The sequence below is a fragment of the Myotis brandtii genome, unplaced genomic scaffold, assembly GCF_000412655.1.
Source record: "Myotis brandtii unplaced genomic scaffold, ASM41265v1 scaffold838, whole genome shotgun sequence".
Lineage (NCBI taxonomy): Eukaryota > Metazoa > Chordata > Mammalia > Chiroptera > Vespertilionidae > Myotis > Myotis brandtii.
This window is the reverse complement of record NW_005371399.1, coordinates 540,299-554,940: the sequence shown is the minus strand read 5'-3', so window position 1 is coordinate 554,940 and position 14,642 is coordinate 540,299. Positions and strand designations below refer to the sequence as shown.

The 14,642-nt window shown below is 48.1% G+C and overlaps 2 pseudogenes; both read left to right on the top strand.

Annotated features, from left to right (window-relative positions):
* The first annotated feature begins 1,661 nt into the window (after positions 1-1,661).
* On the top strand, positions 1,662-2,330 carry LOC102242233 (annotated as a pseudogene).
* Positions 2,331-8,593: 6,263 nt separating this feature from the next.
* LOC102241936 lies at positions 8,594-10,509 on the top strand (annotated as a pseudogene).
* Positions 10,510-14,642: the final 4,133 nt, after the last annotated feature.

The window sequence follows — 14,642 nt, the reverse complement described above, 5'->3', positions numbered from 1 at the left end:
AAGAGCTTTACCTGGCTCCATCAGAAAAAACAATATTGGAATTATAGACATTGTGGAGGAGGAGGAGAGGGAGCATGGAACAGAGTCTATTCAAACAAATAGTGGATGAGAATTTCCCAAACCTATGGAAAGAACTAGATCCTCGAATCCAGGAAATAAACAGAACACATAGTTACCTCAATCCAAAGAGGCCTTCTCCAAGGCACTTGGTATGAAAGCTGTCAAAAGTTAATGATAAAAAAATTCTCAAAATAGACAGGGAGAAGAAGGAAGTGACCTACAAAGGAAAAATCATTATAATTTCATCTGACTTCTCAGCAGAAAGTCTACAAGCCAGAAGAGTGTGGAACCAAATATTTAAAAGTCTGATAGATAGAAATTACCAGCCACAAATAATATATCCAGCAAAATTATCCTTTAAACATGAAGGAAAAATAAAGATGTTCCCAGACATACAGAAGCTGAAGGATTTTATCACCAGAAAATCTCCATTACAAGAAATACTCAAGGGAGTTATTCTACCTGAAACAAAGAACATAGAGTCACAACAATCTGACTAAGATCACCCAAAAACTTACAGCATAAAAAAGGGATAATTTATGCCCTAACTGGTTTGGCTCAGTGGATAGAGCGTCAGCCTGCAGACTGAAAGGTCCCAGGTTCAATTCCGGTCAAGGGCATGTACCTTGGTTGCGGGCACATCCCCAGTAGGAGGTGTGCAGTGGGCAGCTGATCGATGTTTCTCTCTCATCGATGTTTTTAACTCTCTATCCCTCTCCCTTCCTCTCTATAAAAAATCAATAAAATTTTTTTTAAAAAGGGATAATTTGTGACAACAAAAACTTTAAAGGGAAGGGGATAAAGGTCTGAACTGGCAAAGGAAGATGACGATCAGACACACTCAAAAGAGAAAAAAAGCTATGGTATATATGCAAGTACATTTTTTATAAACCTAATGGTAACCACACACAAAAATCCCCAAACCAGGACATACAGCTTAAAAAAAAAGAGGAAAGAAGTATACCACCAGGTAAAAACAACACACAGAAACACAAAGGAAAAGAATCAAGGGAGGCACACAGCTGCCAGAAAACAAAAGACAAAATGGCTATAGAAAATCCTCATACATCAATAATTACCCTAAGTGTAAATGGTATGAATTCACCAATAAAGAGGCACAAAGTAGCAGAGTGGATAAACAAACAAACAAAAAACACCAATCCTATGCTGCCTACAAGAGACACATCTAAACTGCAAAGACAAAGGTAAATTCAAAGTAAAAGGGTGGAAAATGATTCTCCACACAAATAACATCCATAGAAAAGCAGGTGTAGCCATCTTATATCTGACAAAAATAGATTTCATAATAATAAAGATAACAAGAGACAAAGATGGACACTTTATAATGATAAAGGGGACGCTACATCAAGAAAACATAACACTTCTTAATATATTTGCATACAACCAGGGAACAACGAAAACAGCTACTCACAGAATTAAAGGGAGAAACAGATCACAACACAATCATAGTTGGGGACCTTAATACTCCACTGACAGCTCTAGACAGATCCTCTCTCTCTCTCTCTCTCTCTCCCCCTTCCTTCCTCTCTCTAAAATCAGTAAAAACATATCCTCCAAGACCTTGAACCTTCAGGAGCAAGATGGTGAGTGTGTGGAGGCTGAGTGTCCTCTGCGGTGCCTAAGGAGACCAAGCTCTCTTCCTCTGAACCCCAGGGGTCAGACTTGCTCAAATCTCAGCATTTCTCCAGGACCAACCTACCCCAGGATGGTGTGGAATACAGCACATTCACCTGTCACCCAGCTGCCTTCTGGTTCCATCACCCAGCCGCCATTCTGGACTGGTGAGAGGGTTGTCAGTGTTTTGCTCCTGGGCCTACTTCCAGCTGTGTATTTGAATTCTTCCTCTGCAATGGACTACTCCCTGGCTGCGGTCCTCTCTCTATATAGTCATTGGACAAGTTGTTACTAACTATGTTCAAAAGGATGCATTGTAGAAAGCTGCCAAGGCAGGCCTCTTGGCACTCTTGGCTTTCAACTTTGCTGGGCTTTATTATTTCAACCATCACAATGTGGGCATCTGCAAAGTTGTTGCCATGCTGTGGAAGCTCTGACCTTCTTGACTTAGTACCTTGAAAATTGATTGTACACCTCTTTGCCTCTGCTCTGTCATGCCATTCATCTCCCAATAAGGGGAAATAACAAGATAAGTCCACTGGTGAGATAAATCTCTTCTCCTAATCACCTGGCTAGTTTTAGAATTTAATCTATGAGGAAAAGGTTTGAGAGGAATTGTATCCAAGAAATTGTGAAACAGAATTCCACATTCTGGTGAGTGAATGAGGTTGTCCTCCAGCTTCTCAAGACTCACAATGTAACTGAACAATTATATATGAGCTTTTGCATTTTAATTTACCAAACTCTTAAAGGGAATTCAGCTTTATTACTATCAATACCTAATCAAACTTCTATATTTGCTTTAGGAGTTATGAAGAAAGGAAAAGCTATTAATTCATAAGTGAAGACTGCAGAAACTTATGCAGCTCTTAATGTTTGAAAACTTCCCCCCTTTGTTTAGTTGATACCAGTCACTGGTGGTTATATATCTTTGGGAAACTTTAAAGTTAGAAAATGCTGATATTTCACATTACTAATTTCTAAATCCTGGGAAAAAGAGCCTGTAAAACTTCTGAATATAGAGAAGTTCCATGCAGGGAAGAGGTACCCCTATAGAGGTATCAAAATATTACATGTTCTAAACTGAGACCTAACCCCTCATGCAAACAAATTAAACTGGATTACAGTTTGTCCCCATGTACAAAAATTAATTCAAAATGAATCTAAGACCTAAATATAAGACCCAAAACAATAAGTTACATAGAAGAAAATATAGGTACCAAACTTATTGATCTTGGTCACAGAGAACATTTTATGAACTTGACCCCGAAGGCGAGGGAAATAAAGGTAAAAGTAAACTATATCAAACTAAAAAGTTTCTGCACAGCAAAAGAAACTGACAACAAAACAAAGAAGCAGCCAACCAGATGAGAGATGACACTTGCAAACAGTAGCTCTGACAAAAGTTTAACTTCCAAAATATATAAAGAACTCATAAAACACAACACCGAACAAACTAACAACCCAATCAAAAAGCAGGCAGAGGGCCTCAACAGACACCTTTCCCAAGAAGACATATGTTCAGTCAATAGATATATGAAATGTGTTCAACCTCACTGGCAATTAGGGAAATGCAAATCAAAACTACAATGATATACCACCTCATACCTGTTAGAGTGGCCATTATCAAATAGACAAGCAATAACAAGTGTTGGAAAGGCTTTGGAAAGCGGGAACCCACATCCACTACTGGTGGGAATGTAGACTGGTACAGCCACTTTTTTTTATATGGAAAGCAGTGTGGTGATTCCTCAAAAAAATTGAAACTAGAACTACCATACAACCCAGCAATTCCTCTCCTGGGTATGTACCCGAAAAACTCGAAAACATGTATTCGCAAAGATATATGCACCCCTATGTTTATTGCAGCATCATCCATGATGGCCAAGATATGAAAAAAACTAAAGTGTCCCTTGGTAGAGCACTGGAAAAAGAAGATGTGGTACATATACACAATGGAATACTACTCAGCCATAAGAAATAGCGCCATTTGCAACAACGTGGATAGACCTTGAAAACATTATGCTAAGTGAAGTAAATCAGTCAAAAATAACTAAGAACCATATGATTTCATTCATACTTATATCTATATCTATATCTATATCTATATCTATATCTATATCTATACCTTAATATGCAAATAGACTGAACAGCGGAACAACCGTACAACCGAACAACCAGTCACTATGACGTGTGCTAACCACCAGGGAGCACGCAATGAACATGGTGGGCATCAGCTACGGCAGGATGGTGAGTGGGGGTGCCAGACCAAGGCGGGGCACCGGTTGCTGTCATCAGGGTGAGCCTCTGGTGGTTACTGAAAATTCTTTGCTCCTGCGTGTTGCATTCCTGCCGGGCGCCCACACCTGTTCCGGCTCCGGCTCCACTCACACCCACTGCTGGTGCCAGGAGATGGCCCCGACTGATCAGCACCATCAGCAGGTATGAGCGGCGGCTGCCAGCCCCAATCCCCCTTCAGGGCTTCTCCACTTCCCCCTGCTCCTGAGGGGCAATTGGGGCCAGCAGCCACCTCTCACACCTGCTGCTGGCACTGGAGCTGCCAAACGCACCCACTGCTGGTGCTGGAGCCACCACTCGCACCTGCTGCTGGCTCCTGGCACTGGTCCTGATCGCTCAGCACCATCAGAGAGTGTGAGTGGAAGCTGCTGGCCTCTATCACCCTGAGGGCTTCTCCACTTCCCCTTGCTCCTGAGGGGTGATTGGAGCAGTAGCCACCGCTGCTGACTGCACCAGCCCTGCTTGCACCTGCTGCTAGTGCTGGCCCCAATTTCTCCATGCTGTCAGTAGGTGCGAGCAGGGCTGGCATCATCAGCGCTTGGGAGTGGCAACAGTGGGAGCAGGGCTGCCAGTAGAGAGGGGACCAGGGGCTGTGGCCAGAGGGGTCAGGTGGGGGCATGGAGGATGGGCCGAGACCGGCCCCTGTGCCCACCGCAGCCTCACAGCCCACAGTTCCTTTCAAGATGCACGAATTCATGCACTGGGCCCCTAGTGTGGGATATAAAACTGAAACTCATAAACACAAACAGCAATGTGGTGGTTGCCAGAAGGAAAGGGAAAAGGGAGAAGGAGGTCCTAATATATGGTGACAAGATAAGATTTGACTTTGGGTGGGGAGCAGATGGTACAATATACAGATCTTGTAACATAGAAACCCACACCTGAAACCTGAGTGTTCATGTTGACCAATGCCACCCCAATAAATTTAATTTTAAAAAAGAAGAAGAAATGAAGAATAAAATATCTGAAATGAAGTATACACTGGAGGGACTCAACAATAGATTAGATGAAGGAGAGGATTAAACCAGTGATTTGGAAGACAAGTTAGCAGAAAACACCCAATCAGAGCAGCAAAAAGAAAATAATTTTTTAAAATGAGGATAGTTTTAGGCACCTTTGGAACAACATCAAGTTTAATAGCATCTGTATCATAGGGGTACCAGAAGAAGAAGAGAGAGAGCAAGGAATTGAAAACCTATTTGAAGAAATGATGAAGGGATTCCAAGATGGCTGCAGAGTAGGTGGAAGCTATACTCACCTGCTCCCAGCCCCAACCAGATTTACAGCTATATTATAAAGCATTAAACATATTCATTCAGCTAGCCTTTAAACTAAAGGCTAGCTGAACTGAAATATTATAACCAAGGATTTACAGAAGAAGCCACATAGAGACTGGTAAGAAAGGCAAAGACGCAGAAATGACTAGCCCCCGAGTCCAGGTGTGGTGGCTAAGGAGCAGGAAGGATATCATGGCTACAAAACTCCCTTTCCCCAGAAGCATGAGGTCTCAACTCCATGCAAGGATCCCAACCCAAAATAACAGTGAAAGGAAGAGGAGCCCACCTAGCATCGGCTAACGAAAATCAGTGGGGCTTCTGTCTGCTCCTATTGTTATAGCACCAGCCTGTGGAGTGCACTGTACAGTCCCCAACTCTGCTATATTTGGGTCCTGTGGAGGGATCTGCTGGCTGCACCCAGAAGTGACTTTTGGTGCCCTCCTTTTCTGGAGAAGCTCTTGGTGGAGACTCAGTGACTAAGTTGTGTGGTTTTAGAAGGAGGTCTGGTCGCCCACATCTCAAGTGCACATCTGGTGCCTTTCTCCCCACCTGTTGAACCACTTGAAAGGTCCCATCCTGCTGAGTTCAGCCAGCAGAGGCACAAGAGTGTTGCACAGAGCTGGGACTTTTATTTATTTTTGTGCACCGTTTCCAGAGGTACTGCAATACCGGGTCAACACATGGAGTGGACGGAGCAAGCTCCTGTTCCATCTCCCTGCTCCAAAAATTCATTTAATATATTAATATATTTAGTATACGTCCTCATATAGAAGATTTATCAGATATTAAAATGATAAGAATAGATACTACACTTGATCTTAGCCAAAAGGGCTGAGAAACTATGAGAGCTGGAACTTTTAGAGAATGTCCCCCGGGAAGCTTTTATTCAGGAACCAGTGGGCACTGCTGAGGTGTATGGCTACATTGTGGGAGGAGGGACTTCTATCTCCCCAGCCATCTCAGCCAGGGCTACCCTGGGAAGGAAAATAAGTACCCATCCCCTCCTACAGATTTGCAGACACCCCTACCCCCCAAAGGATATGCGAAGTCCTGGATATCCTGCCCCACTTGGCTCAGTTCCACAGGGTGAAGGGAAAATAGCTCAGAGCTGGGACATTCAAAGTGTGAGTCCCTTGCAGGCTATTGTCTGGGACTGTGATGAAGTACTTAGCCACCTCCTATGAGCTGGGCTAGCACCAGCCCCAATGGGAGATTCTTTTGATTTGTCCCCCTGGGCTTGGGGCTGCTGAGCTTATTCCTGCAGAGGGGATGGTTGGCTGCACCCAACTGAAACTGCAGCACACCCCTCCTGGGGGAACTAGAGTTGGAGAATCTGGCAGAGACTCAGGGGTTTGGCTCTGGAGTAGGGGCTACTTTCCACTCATTGAGAAATTAATTGAGTGACCCCCAACTAGGGAACTCACTAGACCAGTGATGGCGAACCTATGACATGCGTGTCAGAGGTGACACGCGAACTCATTTTTTTGGTTGATTTTTCTTTGTTAAATGGCATTTAAATATATAAAATAAATATCAAAAATATAAATCTTTGTTTTACTATGGTTGCAAATATCAAAAAATTTCTATATGTGACACAGCACCAGAGTTAAGTTAGGGTTTTTCAAAATGCTGACACACCGAGTTCAAAAGGTTCGCCATCACTGCACTAGACCTATCCTCCTGACCCCAGTTGCCCCACCCTACTAAGCTTACAACCTGTGGAATGGTCTGTGGTTCACAATCAGCCTGGGTGCACTCTATAGTCTTCCTTCAGAAGGCTCTAGAGCAGCGGTTCTCAACCTGGGGGTCGCGACCCCTTTGGGGGTCAAACGACCCTTTCACAGGGGTCGCCTAAGACCATCAGAAAACACATATATAATTACATATTATTTACAGTAGCAAAATTACAGTTATGAAGTAGCAATGAAAATAATTTTATGGTTGGGGGTCACCACAACATGAGGAACTGTATTAAAGGGTCGCGGCATTAGGAAGGTTGAGAACCACTGCTCTAGAGGAAGACCAGGCAACCTCAGGGGGAGGCAGAGCAACTGGTTCACCTGGAGGCAGACCACAGGAAGCCTTGGTTCTTTTCCAGATCTGACTGCAGTTCTAAGCTAGAGGAAGCCAATCCTTATACACAGACTGGCTCCTCCAACACACACCCAGGTCCAGTAGATGCAGCCACGGTGAACAGTGTAGTAGCTACAGACAGGTAGTCCAAGGCAGATTACATACAACTTCGGACATTGTCTTGTACCTAAATCCTGCCCAAGTTGATCCAGAACCAACACAACCAGTGGTGGGCTTCAGACCACACCAGGACTTGACCCAACTAGCCACACAAGTGGCATATCCAAAGGGGGATTCTAGCAGGCACCAGACCCCACTGGGAACAACTCTGCCTCAGGGGGAAGTCCCTGCACAGTGTCTCATACACAATGCTCAAGGTTTACTCTTATAGTCAGCCAGCCTGAAGGGTTAACTCAACCCATGAAAGGACCAGCAGCATTAAAGATTCAACTACAATAGGAGAGTGCACATAACCCACAAGAAACATTTCTGGAGCGTGGAGCTTAGGTGACCTAAAAGATTGTGCCACAAGATCTCTTCACCATAAAGCCATCATAACAACTTTGGAAGTCATAGCAGATCTACCTAATACACAAAGACAAAATGGAAAAACAAAGAAATATGTCCCAAATGAAAGAACAAGAGAAATCCCCAGAAAAGAATTCAATAAGATGGAAACAACCAAACTATCAGATGGAGAGTTTAAAACAATGGTTATAGGGCTGCTGCGGCATGGTTTTCGCTGGTTATAGGCGCTCAGCTGCGGGGGGTGCACCGTTCCCAGAGGTACTGCAATACCGGGTCAACACATGAGCTATTTTCCCTTCACCCTGTGGAACTGAGCCAAGTGGGGCAGGATATCCAGGACTTCGCATATCCTTTGGGGGGTAGGGTATATCAATTATATCTAGAACATATTATTGAAATTATATATTTATATTTAAAATATATTTAAATGTATTTTTTCCAGAACTATTATCTGCCCCTTTGAAAGTAGTTTTTTGTTTTAGAGTAGTGGTTCTCAACCTTCTGGCCCTTTCAATACAGTTCCTCATGTTGTGACCCAACCATAAAATTATTTTCGTTGCTACTTCATAACTGTAATGTTGCTACTGTTATGAATCGTAATGTAAATATCTGATATGCAGGATGGTCTTAGGCGACCCCTGTGAAAGGGTTGTTCGACCGCCAAAGGGGTCTCGACCCACAGGTTGAGAACCACTGGTGCGCGGCTGCCGCTGCTGCACAGTGCAGCTGCCACCATGGCCCAGACCCTGCAGATGGAGATCCTGAACTTCGGCAACAGCATTTGGAGTGTCTGAATGAGCAGCAGCTTCAGGGCCTGTACTGTGATGTGTCAGAGGTGGTCAAAGGCCATGCCTTCAAGGCCCACTGGGCCATACTGGCTGCTAGAAGCTCCTACTTCCGGGACCTGTTCAACAGCAGCCAGAGCGCTGTGGTAGAGCTGTCAGCGGCTGTGCAACCCCAGTCCTTCCAACAAATCCTCAGCTTTTGCTACACGGGCAGCTGAGCATGAATATGGGGGACCAGTTCTTGCTCATGTACACAACTGGCTTCCTGCAGATCCAGGAGATCATGAAGGGCACTGCTAGCAGCTCCTACTTCCGGGACCTGTTCAACAGCAGCCGGAGCGCTGTGGTAGAGCTGCCGGCGGCTGTGCAGCCCCAGTCCTTCCAACAAATCCTCAGCTTCTGCTACACGGGCCGGCTGAGCATGAATATGGGGGACCAGTTCTTGCTCATGTACACGGCTGGCTTCCTGCAGATCCAGGAGATCATGGAGAAGGGCACTGAGTTCTTCCTCAAGGTGAGCTCTCCCAGCTGCGACTCCCAGGGCCTCCATGCCAAGGAGGCTCCGTCTTCCGAGCCCCAGAGCCCTGTGGCTCAGACATCGAGCTGGATGGCCTGCAGCACCCCGTTGCCCCTAGTCCCATGTCAAGATAGAACAGCAGGAGTCGGACTTCAGTGCAGAGCACACCCTTGGCCGAGCAGCTGTGGGACAGCAGCCAGGAGGAGGCCGGGGTTGGCCGCAGCAATGGTGGCAATGGTAGCCAAAAGATGGCCAGGTTCTCCACATTGGACCTGGTCGCTAACCGGCCACTTCAGCAGGCCTTGGCTGCTGTGGTAGCAGCGGCAACAGGTGGTGTGGTGAGAGGGCCCAGCATGTCCAAGCGGACCAGCCCTGGTACCTCGAGCGCCTATACTAGCGACAGCCCAGGCTCCTATCACAATGAGAAGGAGAAGGAGGATGATGGCGAGGAGGGCACAGATGAGCAATACCAGCAGATCTGCAACATGTACACCATGTATAGCATGATGAATGTCGGCCAAAGTGCCAAGAAGGTGGAGGCCCTTCCAGAGCAGGTGACCCCTGAATCCCGGAATCGGATCCCGGTGCGGCAAGACTTGGCGTCTCTCCCCGCCATGCTTATCAACCAGATCGGTAACCGCTGCCACCCCAAGCTCTATGATGAAGGAGACCCCTCTGAGCAGCTAGAGCTGGTGACAGGTACCAATGTGTACATCACAAGCTCATGAACTGCCATGTCAGTGCAGGCACACGGCACAAGGTCCTGCTGCGGCGCCTCCTGGCCTCCTTCTTTGACCAGAACACACTGGCTAACAGCTGTGGCACTGGCATCCGCTCTTCCACCAATGACCCCAGACGCAAACTGCTGGACAGTTGCGTCCTCCATGCTGTCAAGTACTACTGCCAGAACTTTGCTCCGAACTTCAAAGACAGTGAAATGAATGCCATTGCGGGCAACATGTGCACCAATATCCACCGTGTCCTGCGGAAGAGCTGGGTTCCCAAGGGGAAGCCGCCTGAGGGTGATACCTATGGTACACCACCTTCATCAGTGACACGGGAAAGCTGGAGCCGAACATGATGGGCATGGAGCACAGCTTTGAAACAGCCAGCCATGATGGCGAGGCTGGCCCCTCAGCCAAGGCCCTCTAGTAACCCCCACCAAGCCCTCCATGAGGCCGTCACACTCCCCCTCCTGTCACCCACCCACCTACCATCTTGGTTGAGAGCTACTGTCTGTCCCTCCCCAGGACCCGCAGGGTGTGCTGCATGCTCCAGCCCCTCGGCCTCCCTTCCCACCCCTGACCCCAATCCGAGTGGGCTGAAAGAGAGTGGCAGTGGTACAAACTCTGCATGTCTCTCTCGCTCGCTCTCTCTCTCTCTCTCTCTGTCACACACACACACACACACACACACACACACGTGCACAGTCAGGGAGTACTTGCTCCCCCTCTCCTAACCCCTAGCAATTGTTTTCCTATTCTACTCAACCAGGCTGGGCAGGGGAGGGGCAGTCGAGGGGCCGTCCTCTTCTCTACCCTTCACTGCAGCCCCATGGGACTTGCAGGGGCCCCCTCCTGCCACCACCTCCTAGTGCTTCCACTTTTCCAAAAGCGCCTTCCAATCTCCTTCGACTGTCCCTGCACCTGGGGCTGGGGTAGGCGAGGCTGTGAGGACTGCTCTTGTGACACCTGAGGAAACCTGAGGCTCAGAGAAATTACACGACTGACCTAAACTGACCTAAGGTGGCAGGCGGTGGTGCGCCCAGCACCCTTCTCTCTCCCCCACCCTGTACTCAGCCTCTCTTGCCCCATCAGGCCCCTCAGACCTGAGTGGGGCAGGTCCTGGGTGAGGGGCACAGACCCAGAGTCTCTGAGGGGAGGGAGAGAGGTTTTGGGGCTCACAGGTGGGTGTGCATGTGTGAATGTGGAGGAGATTTGCTTTAAAATAAGTGAAGAGATGAGAGGCAGTGGGACAAGGGGAGCAGGCTGGCGGCTGCTGCTGCCCTCCCCTCCCTCCCCACCCCATCCCATGGCAGGGCTCCCAGCGCCCATCCCCTGCACATACTTTTAAAAATATTTTTTTAGTTTATGAAATATTGAAGTATCAGGTTCCTTTTATTTTTCAAACCAATGGGACTGTGTCTGATGTGCCCTTTGGTCCCTGGGGGCGGGGAAGGTAGGGTGGGGTGAGGGTGCGGGAGTAGCTGGATGTGTGGGTGCATGGAGAGTGTGGGTGCACGTTTCCAAGGTGGGGCCCAGGCCCAGCCATCGCCTGGGCTGTATGTGAAGGGTCCCGAAATTCTGTTTCTTTGTTACTAATGTTGTGGCCCCACCCCATAACAAAGAAACAGAATTTCTGGAGGATGAGGCCCAGAAATCAGGATTTTAAAAAGATTCCCAGGTGATTCTAATGTGCAGCCAAGGTTGAGAACCACTGCTGTAGAGTATGGGTGCAGATCCCAAGGTGGAATCCCAAGCCCCAGCCATCGCCTGGGCTACATTTGAAGGATATCTCTGGTCTTGGTCTGTTGGCAGAGCCCAGCTCCTGGGAACAGGGCAGGACCCACTGCATTAGCAGTTGTTTGCTAAATTTTCTCTCTAAGCATTCCTCTCTTTTTAGCCTCACCCAGTGTGAGTGATTTTGAGTTTTACATGTGAATCAGAGGGTTCTTTTTTTTCTTTTTTGCTCCCCATCTCCCTGTGCTGCTGGGTGTCACTTGACTCATTTGACATTTTTGTCTAGCCTTTTCCCTCACCTCTCTTCTCACTTCTAGTCTCCTCCCTGACAGCCCCGACAGCCCGACAGCCCATAGCTTTCAGAGGCAGGAGCTTGCTAGAGGTAGGTGGGGCTATCCCAATAGACCCTTGGAATCTGACTTGGAGGCCCCACCTCCCACCCTGTAGCCCCCACCAGCCTGCACACACTGTTTGTGGAGTTGGAGTGTCTGGTCTGGCTGTGATCCTGGCACTCCTCTTTCTGGCCTGAGTGTGTGTGTTGGGGGGGGGGAGGCTGGGGGCAAGTGTATGTGGGGGGAGTTAACACCCCCCAGCTAAAGCACAAATACCTTAGTCATACCTCCACTGCCCCTCATCTTGGCCTTGACACTCTATCCCAGCATCATCCCAAAACACAATATCCAGGTCACTTGGTGGGCTCCAGGGGTCACAGAAGGGTGGGCTGGGGTTCCAGCCGGCCCCCAAAAGGAGGTAGAAGTCCCCAGGTACTCCCCCTTCTAGGCCTTAGATGGGGGCCAGCTCCTGGGACTGGTGTCTTCTCCCTCCCCACTCTTTTTTCTGGGAAGATCCCTGCCTAGCCCCCTCCCTGCCTTGTCCTCAGGCAGGGCTTGCCCTGTGCCTTCCTCCATACCCCTGCAGCACTGTGTTGGGTGGCAGAACCCCTTGTTTCAGGGACCCCAGGAGGTATCCCTGGCTCCAGGGGACTGTGTGTTGGTAGTGGGGGAGGGGTTGAGGGATGGCGTGAGGAAATTCCTCACCAGGAGAGCCAAAGATAGGGTTGTGCCTTACCCTAGGAGCCACCCCTGTGCCCATCCACCCTGCCCTTTCAGGTGGCCTGCTGCTTTTCCTCCCCTCCTGCTCCTCCCCGCCCCCGCTCAGCCCTGCTCTGAACTGCATGGTTCCCACCCCGACCTGGGCAGCCAGGAAGGAGCATGAATGGAGAATCACCAACCAATGCAAAAAAGACCAGAGGCCTCTGGTCACCCCTGTTCCCGTAGGACAGGCAAGCTGCTGTGTCCATGTGGAGTGCCAACACCTGCCCTTCTCTGGGCTGAGCTCCCCACCCCACCCCAGTCTGTAAGTGAGATTGCACATTAACTACTGTAAGGAAAGGAGTGCACTGGGAAATGTGAACATGAGAACATCAGTAACACTGATGAGAATAAACTAAATGCCTTTGTAACAACAACAACAAAAATGGTTATAAGGATGCTCAAGAACCTTGGGGGAAGAATGAATGATATCAGTGAGAACTTAAACAAAGATATTAAGCATTGAAAAGGACATAGAAACCATAAAAAAATAACCAGTCGAAAATGAATACAAGGGGAGACAAAATGGTGGCGGTATAAATGGACGTGTTGCGAGCCTTGTCCCGGAGCAGATAGGTGAGCAGCTGAAACGAATAACATCCAGCCCGAATTGGCGAAGGAGACTCAGCTGGGAGACAGTTTGCAGCTGGGAAGGGCAGAGGACCCCTGGAGAAAGGTAAAATCAAGCCTCTGGGAAGGAGAATCTGCCAGCTGTCTGAGCCCTGAGGGTCAGAGGGAATCTGCACAGCACCGGCTTGAGCGCCGTCCCTTGGGACAGGCACAGTGTCTGGCTGTGTAAGGAAGGTCCGCAGAACTGCTGGATAGCAGGGGATTCTAGATTTGGGTCCACAGTCAGGAAAGGCTGAAGAGTGCCGACAGGAGAGGAGCACGCAGAGGCGCAGCTTTTGCCCCCTCTGTGACCTGTGCCTTTCTTCACTGAGCCTAGTGCATAGGACCTTTCGGATACAGACACTTACCCATGGCTGGAGAGTGGGAGAAGTTGCGGACTTGTGGAATCTGGGGAGAGAGGGGGGTCCAGGAGAAGTGGCAGTGAGTTTGGCGCTGAGTCACGCCTGAGCCCAGAACCTGGGCAGCCATTTTGTCCTGAAGAGATAGCCCCTCCCTCCAGTATCCAGGCAACCAATACAGACACACCCAGATTCCACCCTGAATGGTACAAAGGATTAAAAAAAAAAATCTAAATAGTCCCTGAGAATCCAAAGGGACTGGCCTAGAGACCTTCAATCCCAGCAACAGGAACCTGAGAAACAGTACAGCACAGAAGACTGGGATCTTAAGCCAGCCAAAGGAACAACACATCACTTTTTCATTTTTATTTTTTTACTAGAGGCCCAGTGCACAAAAATTTGTGCACTCAGGGGGGAAGGGGGGGTCCTCAGCCCGGCCTGTGCCCTCTCGCAGTCTGGGACCCCTCGGGAGATAACGCCCTGCTGGCTTAGGCCTGCTCCCAGGTGGCAGAGGGCAGGCCCAATCCCTAGGTGCAGCCCCTGGTCGGGCTCAGAGCAGGGCCGATTGGGGAGTTGGGGCACCACCCCCTGTCATGCACAGAGCAAAATGGCTAATTAAGGTCAGAAATTAGATGACTTAACAGCTTGTGAACAGGCTTGAAATGTGAAAACCTTCAATAAACATGGTTTTAATTTTTAAAACTCAAAGTAATCACATTACCCAAAGGAATATACGGACTTAACACAATCCCCATGAAAATCCCAATGATTTCCTTTTAAATAGAACAAAAATATCATCACATTTCTATAAAACCCCAAAAGACCCCAAATAGCCAAAGCAATCCTTAGGGAAGGAAAAAACAAAACCGTGCTGGAAGTATCACACCACCTGACGTAAAATTATACTACAAAGCAAGGATAATCAAAACATCATGGTATTGGCAAGCCCTG